The following is a 14,008-nucleotide window of genomic DNA, read 5'->3' as shown; positions in this document are numbered from 1 at the left end:
AGACGGCTACGCTACGGGTACTGCTGCCAGGATCCAAAAAGAACTTGAGATCAGTCCAGTGAACACAAAACGAGCTTAAGACTTACTCTCTTGCAAGGTAGACACCAGAGAGCCAGTTTGGTGTAGTGGTTAAGAGTGCGGACTCTAATCTGGGAGAACCGGGTTTGATTCCTCACTCCTCCGCTTGCAGCTGCAGGTGTAACCTTGGGTCAGTTACAAGTTCTCTCGGAGCTGTTCTCTCACGAGCAGTTCTGGAAAGAGCTCTCTCGGCCCCACCTACCTCACAGGGTGTCTGTGGTGGGGAAGGGAAAAGGAGATTGTGAGCCGCTCTGAGACACCTTTGGGTAGTGAAGGGTGGGGTATATCTCCTCCTCCTGTCAGTCACAAGTTCTTTCAGAGCTGTTCTCTGACAAGCAGTTCTCAAAAGAGCTCTCTCAGCCCCACCTGCCTCACAGGGTGTCTGTTGTGGGGAGGGGGAGGGAAAGGAGATTGTAAACTGCTTCGAAACTCATTTGGGTAGTGAAGGGCGGGGTATGAATTCAGTCTCTTCTCTTCTTCACGCCCCTTTCTTTGTGTTTTTGAAATAGAGAAGAAGCTTTTGGAAATGTGTACGATACGGCAGCCTGACCCAGATGGCCCGGGCAAGCCCAATCTCGTCATATCTCTGAAGCTAAGCAGGGTCGGCCCTGGCATGTATTTGGATGGGGGACTCCAAGGAATACCAGGGCCATGACGCAGAGGCAGGCAATGGCAAACCGCCACTGAGCGTCTCTTGCCTTGAAAACCCGACAGGGTCGCCCGGTAAGTCGGCTGCAACTTGACGGCAACGACGACAACAAACAATACGGCACCAGGGGAAAGAATCAGGAGTCCAAAGAAAAGCGAAAGAGAACCCTGAACGACTCTGCCCGGTAAGCGCAGGCCTCTCGGAGGAGCTTCAGACGGGTCTTCGGAGCCCGCCCGTCACACCTGCGGAAAGCGAGGCCTGCAGCGGACAGCGCTTGATAAAAATAGATGTGCCACCTCGCTGAGCACATGTGCCCTCCCCTCTGTGGCAGGAAACAACTGGCAGGGCCAGAAATAAGAGCCGGCATGCCCTCCCACTTTCACAGAGCTCAGGAGAAAAAGGGACGGTGAGTATTAATTCCCCCCCATCCCCCCGTAGAAGGTGGGATCGACTTCATGAAGCTTATCTCATCTGAAAGGGCGAGAAGGACTCCTGGGGTCATGTCTGAGCCCAGGGGCACCTTTAAGACCGACAAAGTTTAATTCTGGGTATATGCAGAAGGTCCCAGGTTCAATCCCCGCCCTCTCCAGTTGAAAGGACCAGGCAGCAGGCGATGCGGAAGAACCTAACCTTGATGGGCCGATGGTCTGATTCAGTACAAGGCAACTTCATGTGTTCCTCAAAGGGCCCACTCCCATCTGGATAACTCTAACCACTACACCACATTGCTCCCTGTACAACAAGATTTACTTGGTCAGCCTAGCCATACACAGAAGCCAACGTGAGATGCAGGATACCTCGGGTTGCCGGCCTCCACGTGGGAGCTAGAGATCTCTCAGGGGTACACCTGATCTCCATCTGACAGAAATCAGTTCCCCCGGAGAAAATGGCTGCATTGGAAGGTGGACTGTATGGCCTGCTGCAGCCTCTCCCTTCTCCAAACCCCGCCCTCCCCAAACCTCCAGGTATTTCCCAACTGGGAGACGGCTACGCTACGGGTACTGCTGCCAGGATCCAAAAAGAACTTGAGATCAGTCCAGTGAACACAAAACGAGCTTAAGACTTACTCTCTTGCAAGGTAGACACCAGAGAGCCAGTTTGGTGTAGTGGTTAAGAGTGCGGACTCTAATCTGGGAGAACCGGGTTTGATTCCTCACTCCTCCGCTTGCAGCTGCAGGTGTCACAGCCTGGGGAACTCCTACAAGATAATGACTCAGCCCTACCCCACCTTCCTGAGTGGATATAAATTACCTGCCTACCATTTTGCTTCTTCTCACCTTGACACAGAGAGTGCTCCATCTTTCTGTGTTGTACCTCTGAGGATGCCAGTCACAGTTACTGGTGAAATGTCAGGTCCTACAATGCCAAGGTCATGGCTACACAGCCCAAAAAATCTACAGCAATGTATTGCACTTCTCCTCTTGTCTATTCTCATACAAGTTTCAGAACTCCTAGAGTTGACATGTAGATCAGGGTAGTTAAGAGTAGATATATATCCTTTGTTTCTTTAGTCTCACAGTTACCCTTCCTCAATAGTAAGTAAAGGTTTTTTTTCTTTCAAAGCTAATATATGTGTGCTATGCTATGTCTATTGACTCTGCATAATCAGAATACCCAGCAAGGACAAGGAGCACTATGTTTGGTGTAGTTTGGTGTTGTGGTTAGGAGTGGCGGACTCTAATCCAGGAGAATCAGGTTTGATTCCCCACGCCTCCACGTGCAGCTGCTGGTGTGACCTTGGGTCATTCACAAGTTATCTCAGAGCTGTTCTTGCAGGATTTGGAGATGGGAGTAAGCAGTGAAGTGGCTAAATTTGCGGATGATACAAAGTTGATACAAAGTTGTTCAGGGTGGTGAAAACCAGTGAGGATTGTGAGGCACTCCAAGGGGATCTGTCAAGGATGGGCGAGTGGGCGTCAACATGGCAAATGGGGTTCAATGTGGCCAAGTGCAAGGTGATGCACATTGGAGCCCTCTGGACTAACACTGTGGCAGCAACACTAAAGGAAGGTGTCCCTCTTTCAGGTGTGCAGTCTCAACAGGTATTCCCAGGTCTCCATATTATACAGTCCCTTTGCACAGTTCATATTCCATAAAAACACATTGATAGGCTTGCATGGCAACAGCTCTGAGACGCCCTTTGGGTAGTGAAGGGCGGGGTATAAATCCAATCTCTTCTCTTCTTCTCTTCTGTATTAGGAAAAGAAGTCATTCCTCTTTTGTTTCCCAAGGAGGTTTCCTGCTTCCTGAGGAGGTTGTTGAAATTCTAATCTTATCTGTAGTGCTATTGTCCGATGTAGAGCCTTTTGTGTGTTTCAGGACAGGAAGCCATGTCCTATTTACTGTTAAACTCTCTTCTTTCCTGTTGACTTTATGTTTACGTTTGTGAATTTCAATGGCTTCCCTGTGTAATCTGACATGGGAATTGAAAGCGTTGTCCAACCTTTCAGTGTCTTGGAACAAAATACTGTGTCCTGTTTGAGTTAGTTAAATTGACTGCCTACCATTTTTCTTCTCACCTTGACACAGAGAGTACTCCCTCTTTCTGTGCTATACCTCTGAGGATGCCAGTCACAGTTACTAGTGAAATGTCAGGTTCTACAATGCCAAGATCATGGCTACACAGCCTGGGAAATCTACAGCAACTTACTGCATTTTGTTCTTCTCCTCTTGTCCATTCTCATACAAGTTTCAGAACTCCTGGGGTTGACATGTAGATCAGGGTAGTTTAGATATGTATCCTTTGTTTCTTTAGTCTCACAGTTACCCTTCCTCATTAGTATGCAAAGTTTTTTTTCTTTCAAAGCTAATATATGTGTCCTATGCTATGTCTATTGACTCTGCATAATCAGAATACCCAGCAAGGACAAGGAGCACTATGTTTGGTGTAGTTTGGTGTTGTGGTTAGGAGTGGCGGACTCTAATCTGGGAGAACCAGGTTTGAGCCAAAAATCCTAAATATAAATACACATTGATGGGGTCTGAACTGGCAGAGACTGAGCAAGAGAGAGATCTTGGAGTTGTAGTGGATAACTCACTGAAAATGTCGAGACAGTGTGTGACTGCAATAAAGAAGGCCAATGCTATGCTGGGGATTATTAGGAAGGGTATTGAAAACAGATCAGCCAATATAATAATGCCCCTATATAAATCAATGGTGAGACCTCATTTGGAATACTGTGTGCAGTTCTGGGCACCACACCTTAAAAAGGATATTATAGCTTTGGAAAAAGTGCAGAAAAGGGCAACTCGAATGATAAAAGGGTTGGAACACTTTCCCTATGAGGAAAGGTTAAAGCGCTTAGGGCTCTTTAGCTTGGAGAAAAGACGACTGAGGGGTGACATGATCGAGGTTTATAAGATTATGCATGGGAAAGAGCAGGTAGAGAAAGAGGTACTTTTCTCCCTTTCTCACAATACAAGAACTCGTGGGCACTCCATGAAACTGCAGAGCGGTCGGGTTAGAATGGATAAAAGGAAGTACTTCTTCACCCAAAGAGTGATTAACACTTGGAATTCACTGCCACAGGAAGTGGTGGGTGCTACAAGCATGGATGGCTTCAAAAGGGAATTAGATAAGCATATGGAGCAGAGGTCCATCAGTGGCTATTAGCCACAAGGTATAGCTAGGGGCTCTGGGGCAAGTGATGCTCTGTCTTCTTGGTGCGGGGGGGGGGTCAACAGTGGGAGGGCTTCTAATGTCCTGGCCCCACTGCTGGACCTCCTGATGGCACTGGTATTTCTGGCCACTGTGTGACACAGAGTGTTGGACTGGATGGGCCTTTGGCCTGATCCAACATTGGCGTCTCTTATGTTCTTATGTTCTTAGGAGCAGCGCTCTCTCAGCCCCACCTGCCTCACAGGGTGTCTGTTGTGGGGAGGGGAAAGGAAAAGGAGATTGTAAGCTGCTCTGAGACTCCTTCAGGTAGTGAAGGGAAGGGTATAAATCCAATCTCCTCCTCCTTCTTCTCCTTTAATGCCTCGACGAAAGAATTCCCCACTCTCGTCCTTGCTGACTTCTAGGGTTTAGCGCAGCCTTGGAAGACATTAACAGGTTCTTTGCATCCTGCATGGAAAGTTCTCCTCTATTTCCTACAAAACTCCAGAGGGACAGAGCAGGTGTTGGCGGCATTGCACCAGACTGCACCAGGCCGGCCTGTCCGTCGGCTGGAAGAGCTTTCTGGCCAGCGGCGCACAGCTGACACGTACCTCGAAAAAAGGGACGCGTCATACGTGTGGATGTGCGTGCGTGCGTTTGTGTCTCTGGCAAACCGGCCTATGAAACCCCGACTGCCAAAGAATTTATTGATGTTGGGCCCAAGCAGAGCAAACACGAGCCGGTGCTAGTGGAAAAAGTACAGTGCGCAAGAAAGCCTGACTTGTCCTGCACATTTGCATTTCAGCCAAGAGTAAATTTCAGAACGAAAGGGGAAGACTTATGAATTGCTAACTGGGTGGAATCAAGCCAGGGCCTACATTAATAGCCTCCATTCAGTCTCTCTCTCCCTCTCCTTCAGGAACAAGGGCTCAGCTCAGACAATGGTGTGGGTGTGTTAAGCTAGTGCTTCCAAGTTGCGTAGGCTAAGAACGCCGTTGCAAGCACTGGCATTTGGGAATCCGGTCTCCTGCTTAACTAGAACACTGTACCTTTCCGGCTAGAGCCACAAGAACATAAGAGAAGCCATGTTGGATCAGACCAATGGCCCATTCAGTCCAACACTCTGTGTCACACAGGGGCCAAAAATACCAGGTGCCCTCAGGAGGTCCACCAGCGGGGCCAGAACTCCAGAAGACCTGCCACTGTTGCCCCAAGAAGACAGAGCATCACTGCCCCAGACATAAGAACGTAGGAGAAGGCATGTTGGATCAGGCCAATGGATCCAGAAAACCTCCCACTGTGGCCCTCCAAGAACGAAGAATACAGAGCATCACTGCTCCAGACGGAGTATTTCATCTATACCTCGAAGCTAATAGCCACTGATGGACCCCTGCTCCATATGTTCATCCCATCCCCTCTTGAAGCTGTATATGCTTGTAGCTGCCACCACTGCCTGCGGCAGTGAATTCCACATGTTAATGACTCTTTGGGTGAAGAAGCACTTCCTTTTACCTGTTCTCATTAATTTCATTAAGTGCCCACAAGTTCCTGTGTTGTGAGAAAGGGAGAAAAGTACTTCTTTCTCTACCTTCTCTACTCCATGCATAATTTTGTAAACCCCTACCCCACTGGGGGGTAAGAAAGGGGCTGGGTGGCCTCAGCTACCCAGGTTCAACCTTACATGACATCTGACAGCCTCGTGTGATATGCCAGCATTAATAGTCCCCAGTAAGCAGTTCCAAGAGGTATGGCAACACGCTAAGAACATGAGAAGAGTCCTGCTGGGTCAGACCAGTCGTCCATCTAGTCCAGCATCTCATCTCACACACTGGCCAACCAGTTCCTCTGGAGGGCCAACAACAGGGCACAGAAGCCGAGGCCTTCATAAGAACATCATAAGAGCCCTGCTGGATCAGACCAGTGGTCCATCTAGTCCTGCATCCTGTCTCACACGGTGGCCAACCACTTCCTCTGGAGGGCCATTAACAGGGCACAGAGGCCAAGGCCTTCATAAGAACATCAGAAGAGCCCTGCTGGATCAGACCAGTGATTCATCTAGTTCAGCATCCCATCTCACACAGTGGCCAACCAGTTCCTTTGGAAGGCCAAAAACAGGGCACAGAGGCCGAGGCCTTCCTAAGAACATCAGAAGAGCCCTGCTGGATCAGATCAGTGGTCCATCTAGTCCAGCATCCCGTCTTACATAGTGGCCAACCAGTTCCTCCAGAGGGCCAACAACAGGGCAAGGAGGCCCAAAGCCTTCATAAGAACATCAGAAGAGCCCTGCTGGATCAGACCAGTGGTCCATCTAGTCCAGCATCCTGTCTCACATAGTGGCCAACCAGTTCCTCTGGAGGGCCAACAACAGGGCACAGAGGCTAAGACCTTTATAAGAACATCAGAAGAGCCGTACTGGATCAGACCAGTAGTCCATCTAGTCCAGCATCCCGTCTTACACAGTAGTCAACCAGTTCCTCCGGAGAGCCAACAATAGGGCAGAAAGGTTCCCCCAGAGTAGAGTCCGCGCTCCTAACCGCTACACCAAGCTATGACTTTCCAGGGTCTCAAGGCAAGAAAGGCCTTCCTTAACATCTTGTACCTGAGATCCCCGCACTGGTGATGACAAGGATTGATCCGGGGGCCGTCTGCACGGAAAGCAGGTGCTCTGCCACGGACCTGCAGACCCTCCACTCTTTCAAAGGATGTGTCAAGACGTTTCTGTCAGGATTGATTCTGAGCTGGCATTAGGGTTGCCAGGTCCCCCAGGGGGACAGGGGTTTGCCCGCTCGACGGGCCCCTTACCCACCAACTTGTATTGGGTTGCCAGGGGGAACCCCACCCCCAAAGTGCTGAGATCACGGAGACGTGGGGGAACGCTCTATCTTTTGAGCGAAAACTCTATGGTTTTTCCTCGAATGGTAGTGGTCCCGCCCCCAACCTGCCCGACACGATGACATCACTTCCGGGTAATGTCATCACGGCGCGTGCACGAAGAAGTCCCAGAGAGGGCCAGGACTCCCCCGCTGTAGCTACGGGTAGGACCTGCCAACCCTATTTGGAGTCCTGACACAGTGTGGAGGGCACAGCCACAAAATGGCCGCATCTTGAGGAGAAGCCAGCCACAAAATGGCTGCCACTTCTCACCTTAAATCACACAATGAAGATCCTTGGGCTGTGGGAGCAGCTGCTGGCAAAACCATGTTGCTTGAAATCTGCACAGCCAATCAGATCTCCCATGGACAAAAGCCCAACCGGGCCACACCCACTTTCTAAAAAAGAAAGGTGGCGGTGGGCACCACATTGGGGAGGGGACCCCTGGCTTAACATTTTTACCGGGCTTATATTTTGCCTTCTTTTTGTTGTAGGGTCCATATGAGTATTTCGATACCATCCTTAACCCTCACGACAGGACGAGCGACTCATCTAAGTACATAAACTGAACGAGGTGGACAGAAAAGCTTGGTCCTTGTCCAAGTTGAAAAACAAAAACAAGCATCTAAGACCCCGTCAGATGTGGCAGAGAAAAGGGGAATGAACAGCGAGACTTCACAGTCTCCCGACGAAACGTTTTAATAAGCAGAAGCCCGCTCTTTTTGAGACGTAGGAGAGAGCTCGGCTTTGATGTGTGATGTGGGCACTGCACGTAATTGCCCCATTGAATTACCACAGTACATTACGCCCGCTGAAATGTACATAGGTATTGCTTGCATGTGGAATACAATGGGGACTTTGTACGTTGGAGGGTGTACGATGCAGATGGTTGTGGGGGTGTCTGGTATAAGGAGGGGGGAGAGGCGGAGGATGCGTTCAATGGCCTGCATCTTCTTTGTGTCCAGTGTTCCCTCTAAGCTGAGTTAGTGTGAGCTAACTCACAGTTTTTAGCCTCCAGCTCACACATTTTTGTCCCAGCTCAGGAAGGAGGGGCTCCAGAGCAAACTAATTTATGCAGTAGCCAAATCGCTCGCTCACAACTTTAATGTCAGTAGCTCACAAAGTAGAATTTTTGCTCACAAGATTCCACAGCTTAGAGAGAGCATTCTTTACGTCCCAAACCTTGAGTAGCCACAAAGGAGTTCTGAAACTGTTCGTGGAAGTTCCGCTCCTTGCTCCTGAAACTCAGACTGATTTCCCGGCATTCTGACCCTTGACTCTGTTTCTCGGCTTGCTTTTGGACTGTGTATCCAGCTTTCAGTAAAGTGTCTCCGTGGCGACCGGCCAAGACCCAGCACACCTGGTCTTCCTTGGTGGTCTCCCATCTAAATACTGACCAGGGCTGACCCTGCTTAGCTTCCAAGATCTGATGAGATCAGGCTAGCCTGGGCCATCTAAGCCAGGGCCACCTTCTCGGTCACCCTTTAGGAAGTCCTGCAAGGCAGAACTTCTTAATTGGACCACTGGCAAGGGCCATGGGGAACACAGTGGATTACAGGGTTCTCCTGCAAGAAGTTTCCAAACCACGTCAGCGCGAGTGCCGGAACAGGGCCACACCTGGGGCAACATTCCCTGCGCTATTATTATTATTATTTCCCCCCTATGTAATCAATAAAACATTTCCATGTAGCATTAAACATTATGGGGTTCTAATCTAAGCCACCACTTTAAGAGAGCTACCGCAAGTGGAATCCCACACACGACAGCCACGGCGCTAGACGGCTCAGGCTGCAAGCTATTAGGGCCTACCGAAAATTCGGTCAAATTATACAATGTGATTTTATGAAGTCCGGGCCGACGGCTTCCCGCCGCGACAGAGGCACACTAACGAGAACCATAAGAAGTGATTAAAACTTCCCTCTCTGGACCCTGACACAATATCCTTATTATGAACTGCAAGCCCTCATGCCTGATCGGGCTAGAACATAAAGCAAAACTGGCTTCCTAGGGGGAAAACAAATAAGAGGGAGAAAAATAACGTGTATTAATGAGTGCCGGGTACATATGGCAGTTCTGTGTAGCCGCCAACTCGGCTTGCTTGTAAGAGTAACACAGTCCTGAGATTCAGGGCTTCAGTTAGTATGAGAAGGGGAAAGATCCTGTCTTCCCTCGGCCTTCCCGAAAAAACATTTACATTTTTCTATTTCAAAAAAGATAATAATAATCCACGGCATGAAGTCATTACTCGTTTAAGAGGCTTTGTTCAACATGTGTACAGCACAGGATAATTTTAAAGGGTTCATCTCGGAGCGCTGCCCCTGGGCGTTCCCCGTTCCTGGCGCAGGAACAACGGCCCCATTGTTTCTCGAGGGCTGTTGGCCGACGCTGGGGTTCAGATGAACTTTCGGGGGGTCTGTCTTAGCCGGACATTCGGGCCACGCGGCAGCTGCCAAATGAACACACGCAATTAACCGGCACCTGCTAGACCGAGCGCCACCGGCTCTGCTCATTCCTAGTCAATTATTCTTTTTGCGGGGAAGAAAGGGGAGGAAAAGGGTAAGGAGGGTCAACCTAGTACAGCCAGAGCACGAAACAATATTTCTAAAAGCCCAACCACTGTGGATATCCTAGCTGTCTTCAGTGGGGAGGAACAAAATTCATTCCCCAGAACTTCAAGTCCCAGAGTCACCCAAGGGGTCTCGTGGCAACTTACAACATTAAAATCGATAAGGTAAAAGCAACATAAAAACAAATAACAAATATAAACTATTAACATTAAAATATGTGACTGTCACTGTACCACTGGAGAAGAGAAGAAGAGAAGAGATGAAGAGATTGGATTTATACCCCGCTCTTCTCTCGGAGTCTCAGAGCGGCTCACAAACTCCTTTCCCTTCCCCTCCCCAGAACAGACACCCTGTGAGGTAGGTGGGGCTGAGAGAGCTCTGAGAGAAACTGCTCTTTTTTTCAAGAACAGCTCTGACAGAACAGTGGCTTGCCCAAGGTCACCCAGCAGGTGCAAGAGGAGGCATGGGGAATCAAACCCGGTTCTCCCGGATTAGAGTCCGCGTACTTAACCTAAACAGCATGATAAAAAGTAGAGACATCACCCTGCCAACAAAAGTCCGTATGGTCAAAGCGACGGTATTCCCAGTAGTAATGTATGGCTGCGAGAGTTGGACTATAAGGAAGGCTGAGCGCAGAAGAATAGATTCTTTTGAACTACGGTGCTGGATAAGACTCTTGAGAGTCCCTTCCCCCCCCCAAGGAGCCCCAGTGCCTCTTCCCACAGCACAGCACCAGGGACAGCCTCTGAAATCACTGCCCTTGTCCTCCCTGCCAACAGGCTGACAATCAGGGGGAGTTGGGGTAGGGGAGCCAAGGCTCAGGAAGGGGGCCCATAAAAACTGCTAGGGGGCCAGGCCCCGTGGGCCCCGCGTTAGCTACGGGCCTGAGCCCTACATATCCTGTGGGAACTAAGCAAGGCCAAGAGGGCACGGGTATCACCCCAGAGTGCATGCCACAGGGTAGGGGCTGCAGCTAAGAAGACCCTGCCCATGGTGACAGTTAACCGAGCCAAACTGTGGCCAGGCATCTACATGAGGCCCCAAGAGGCTGACCGAAGGGAGCGCGGGGGGTTGTAATGGCAGGGGCAGTTCCGTAGCTATGATGGTCCCCGACCGTTAAGGGCTTTAATATGTGGAGCTTCACAGAGCCGCATATGCAAAGAAAATTCCCTGCCCCAGGGTGCTTACAAACCAAATGGCTGGCCATGGGAATAGAGATCCCTGCATTCCTTTTTGTCTTCTGGAATCCCAAGAAGTAGGTCCATTGAATCAGAGGAGAAGAGCTCAAAGGAGAAAGGCCAGGGCCTCGGGGTCCAACAGTGTCCCCGTGGCAGACGAGATCGCGCATGAGGCAACCCTCGCTGGGAGTGTGACGATCAAATCTCACTTTAAAGCAAAATTTCAACGCAAATTTGGAGATTCCGGCTTGGGTGATGAAGACGTTTGAGCTGGGACGCGCACTTTGCAATTGGATTTTACTGTGTGAAACAGCAAAATCCACTTGCCAATGGTCACTGAAGTGGATTGAAACTGCATTATTTACCGTGTGCGAAAGTGCCCAAATTGTTTCTGCTTGGCCTTCACAGTACCTAATAAAATAGTGCACTTTTGATCCACTTTCAAGGCACATTGCAACTGGATTTGACTGTGTGAAATGGCAAAATCCACTTGCCAACGGTGCACTTTTGATCCACTTTCAAGGCACTTTGCAACTGGATTTGACTGTGTGAAATGGCAAAATCCACTTGCCAACGGTGGCCGAAGTGGATTGAAACGGCATTATTTACCGTGTGCAAAAATGCCCAAATTGTTTCTGCTCAGCCTTCGTGTTACTTAATAAAATAGTGCACTTTTGATCCACTTTCAAGGCACTTTGCAACTGGATTTGACTGTGGATTGAAATGGCATTATTTAGCACCTGTGAAAGTGCCTAGAACTGCAGCTCCCAGAGGATGGTACCTAATAAAATAGCGCACTTTCGATCCACTTCCAAGGCACTTTGCCACTGGATCTAACTGTGCGAAATGGCAAAATCCACTTGTTGAAGTGGATTGAAACGGCATTATTTAGCACCTGTGAAAGTGCCTAGAACTGCAGCTCCCAGAGGAGATCAGGGTCCTGCGGGACCTTGTGCAGTTCCGCAGGGCCTGCAAGACGGAGCTCTTCCGCCAGGCTTATGAGTAGGAGCCGCCACAGCCACTTACACCACCGCTCTTTATAAAAAGAGACCACCGGCGGGGTGGGGCAACATCTTTCCATCACCCCAGCCTCCCCCCCCCCATTACACAAGATGTTAGGAGTTATATGTGCATCCGCAGAACTGATTTTAAGTTGTTTTAAGTTTTTTTACTTCTGTATTCTGTATCATGTAATTTGTATACTGAACGGACTTGGTGCCTTATGTGAGCCGCCCTGAGCCAGCTCGCGGGGAGGGCGGGGTATAAATGTCATAAAATAAATAAATAAATAAGCAGCATGAGAAAAACCTCACCCTGGCAGAGCTGCTGCCCCTCAGAGAAGCCAGGAGTGACCTTGACCAACCAGGGTCTGTTTCAGCGTAAGGGAGCTTCCCACGCAGAAGTAGGATTTACAAAATTTGTGGCCGGGTATGAGCTTTTGTGAGTCACTGCTCGCTTCTTCGAGGGGCCAATGGGGGAGGGAGGGGCAGGGCTGAGAACACAGGGAGGAAGTGGTTTGTCTGAGGCCAAGGTGAGATTTGAATGAGGCACTTCCCGGCTCATCCTCTCAACTGCCGCGGCTGTTTGCTCTCACGAGCTCCCCGCTTCTGGAGGACGGGAGGGTTTCTTTGGCTCGGGTCCTTTCGGCAGGCCCTCCGGTTTCCAGAATGCATGTCCCCGGGGCCATCGGTTCAAGGCGGGATATGGGTTCGAGTCCTAACAAGACTAGAGAAAGTTGTTCCAGAGGACAGATGAAGCCAGTGGGCTCTCGCCAATGTATACTGTTAGTTTTCAGCCAAAGGGCTGGTTCCTGGTTGGGAGATTCCTAAATATATCGAGGGCGGACCCTGGGAAGGGTGGAGTTTAGGGAGGAAAGGGAACTCAGCAGGATATAATGCCACAGAGTCCACCTTCCCAAGCAGCCGGTTACTCCAGGAGAATTGATCTCTAAAGAAGAAGAGAAGAAGAAGAGATTGGATTTCTACCCCGCCCTTCACTACCCAAAGGTGTCTCAGGGCGGCTTACAAACTCCTTTCCCTTCCCCTCCCCACAACAGACACCCTGTGAGGTAGGTGGGGCTCAGAGAGCTCTTGACAGAAACTGCTCTTTTTCAAGAACAGCTCTGACAGAACTACAGCTTGCCCAAGGTCATCCAGCCAGGTGCAAGTGGAGGAGTGGGGAATCAAACCCGGTTCTCCCAGATTGCAGGTCGCGCACTTAACCACTACACCAAGAAGTTGGATTTATACCCCACCTTCCACTACTCGAAGGAGTCTCAGAGTGTCTTACAATCTCCTTTCCCTTCCCCTCCCCACAACAGACACCCTGTGAGGTAGGTGGGCCTGAGAGACCTCTTCCGAGGACTGCTCTCGAAAGAACAGCTCTGAGAGAACTTGTGGCTGACCCAAGGTCACACCAGCAGCCGCATGTTGGGGAATCAAACCGGGTTCTCCCAGATTAGAGTCCGCGCACTTAACCACTACACCAAACTGGCTCTCTTAACCACTACACCAAACTCGCTTTTGCCGGCAGTTGATATCCAAAGAAGCCAGCAGGGACACACGAAAGCAAATTTTGTTAGTCTTTAAGGTGCTACTGGACTCTTACTCTTTCCTACTGAAAAGATCAGAGAGTCATGACTTAACTTTCTTCCACCCCAGAACGGGAAATTATCTAGCAAGGGCTGTGTTCACATATCTCTACAGAAACATTTTGAGGCAAAGTAGCCAGGAAGTGGGTACTTGACATACTGGAATTCTTTACTTAAGTAGTCGAAGGGCGTTCCCTGGCAGGATAAAAGCTCTGTACTAATCGCCTCCAAATGTTAATTGTTTAATTGAGTCCTAGGGCAGACATGGATATGTTACAGACGTGGGAACTTGCGAGGAGCTCCCAGCCCTCTTTCCCCCTGGAAATAGAAATCTAAATCCCTTCTTCCCAAGCACTGGTATTAGCATTAGTAGTAACCTTCCAGGAACAAACCTGTTGTTCAAAAGAAAAAAACACGTAAGAAAGGGCTCCTGAAGTCTGCCCTGTAGATCCTACATTGTAGATCGTACATCAGACG

This window comes from Gekko japonicus, unplaced genomic scaffold (assembly GCF_001447785.1).
Source record: "Gekko japonicus isolate JY-2015 unplaced genomic scaffold, Gekko_japonicus_V1.1 scaffold3283, whole genome shotgun sequence".
NCBI classification, from domain to species: Eukaryota; Metazoa; Chordata; class Lepidosauria; order Squamata; family Gekkonidae; genus Gekko; species Gekko japonicus.
Note: the sequence above shows the minus strand (reverse complement) of the source record.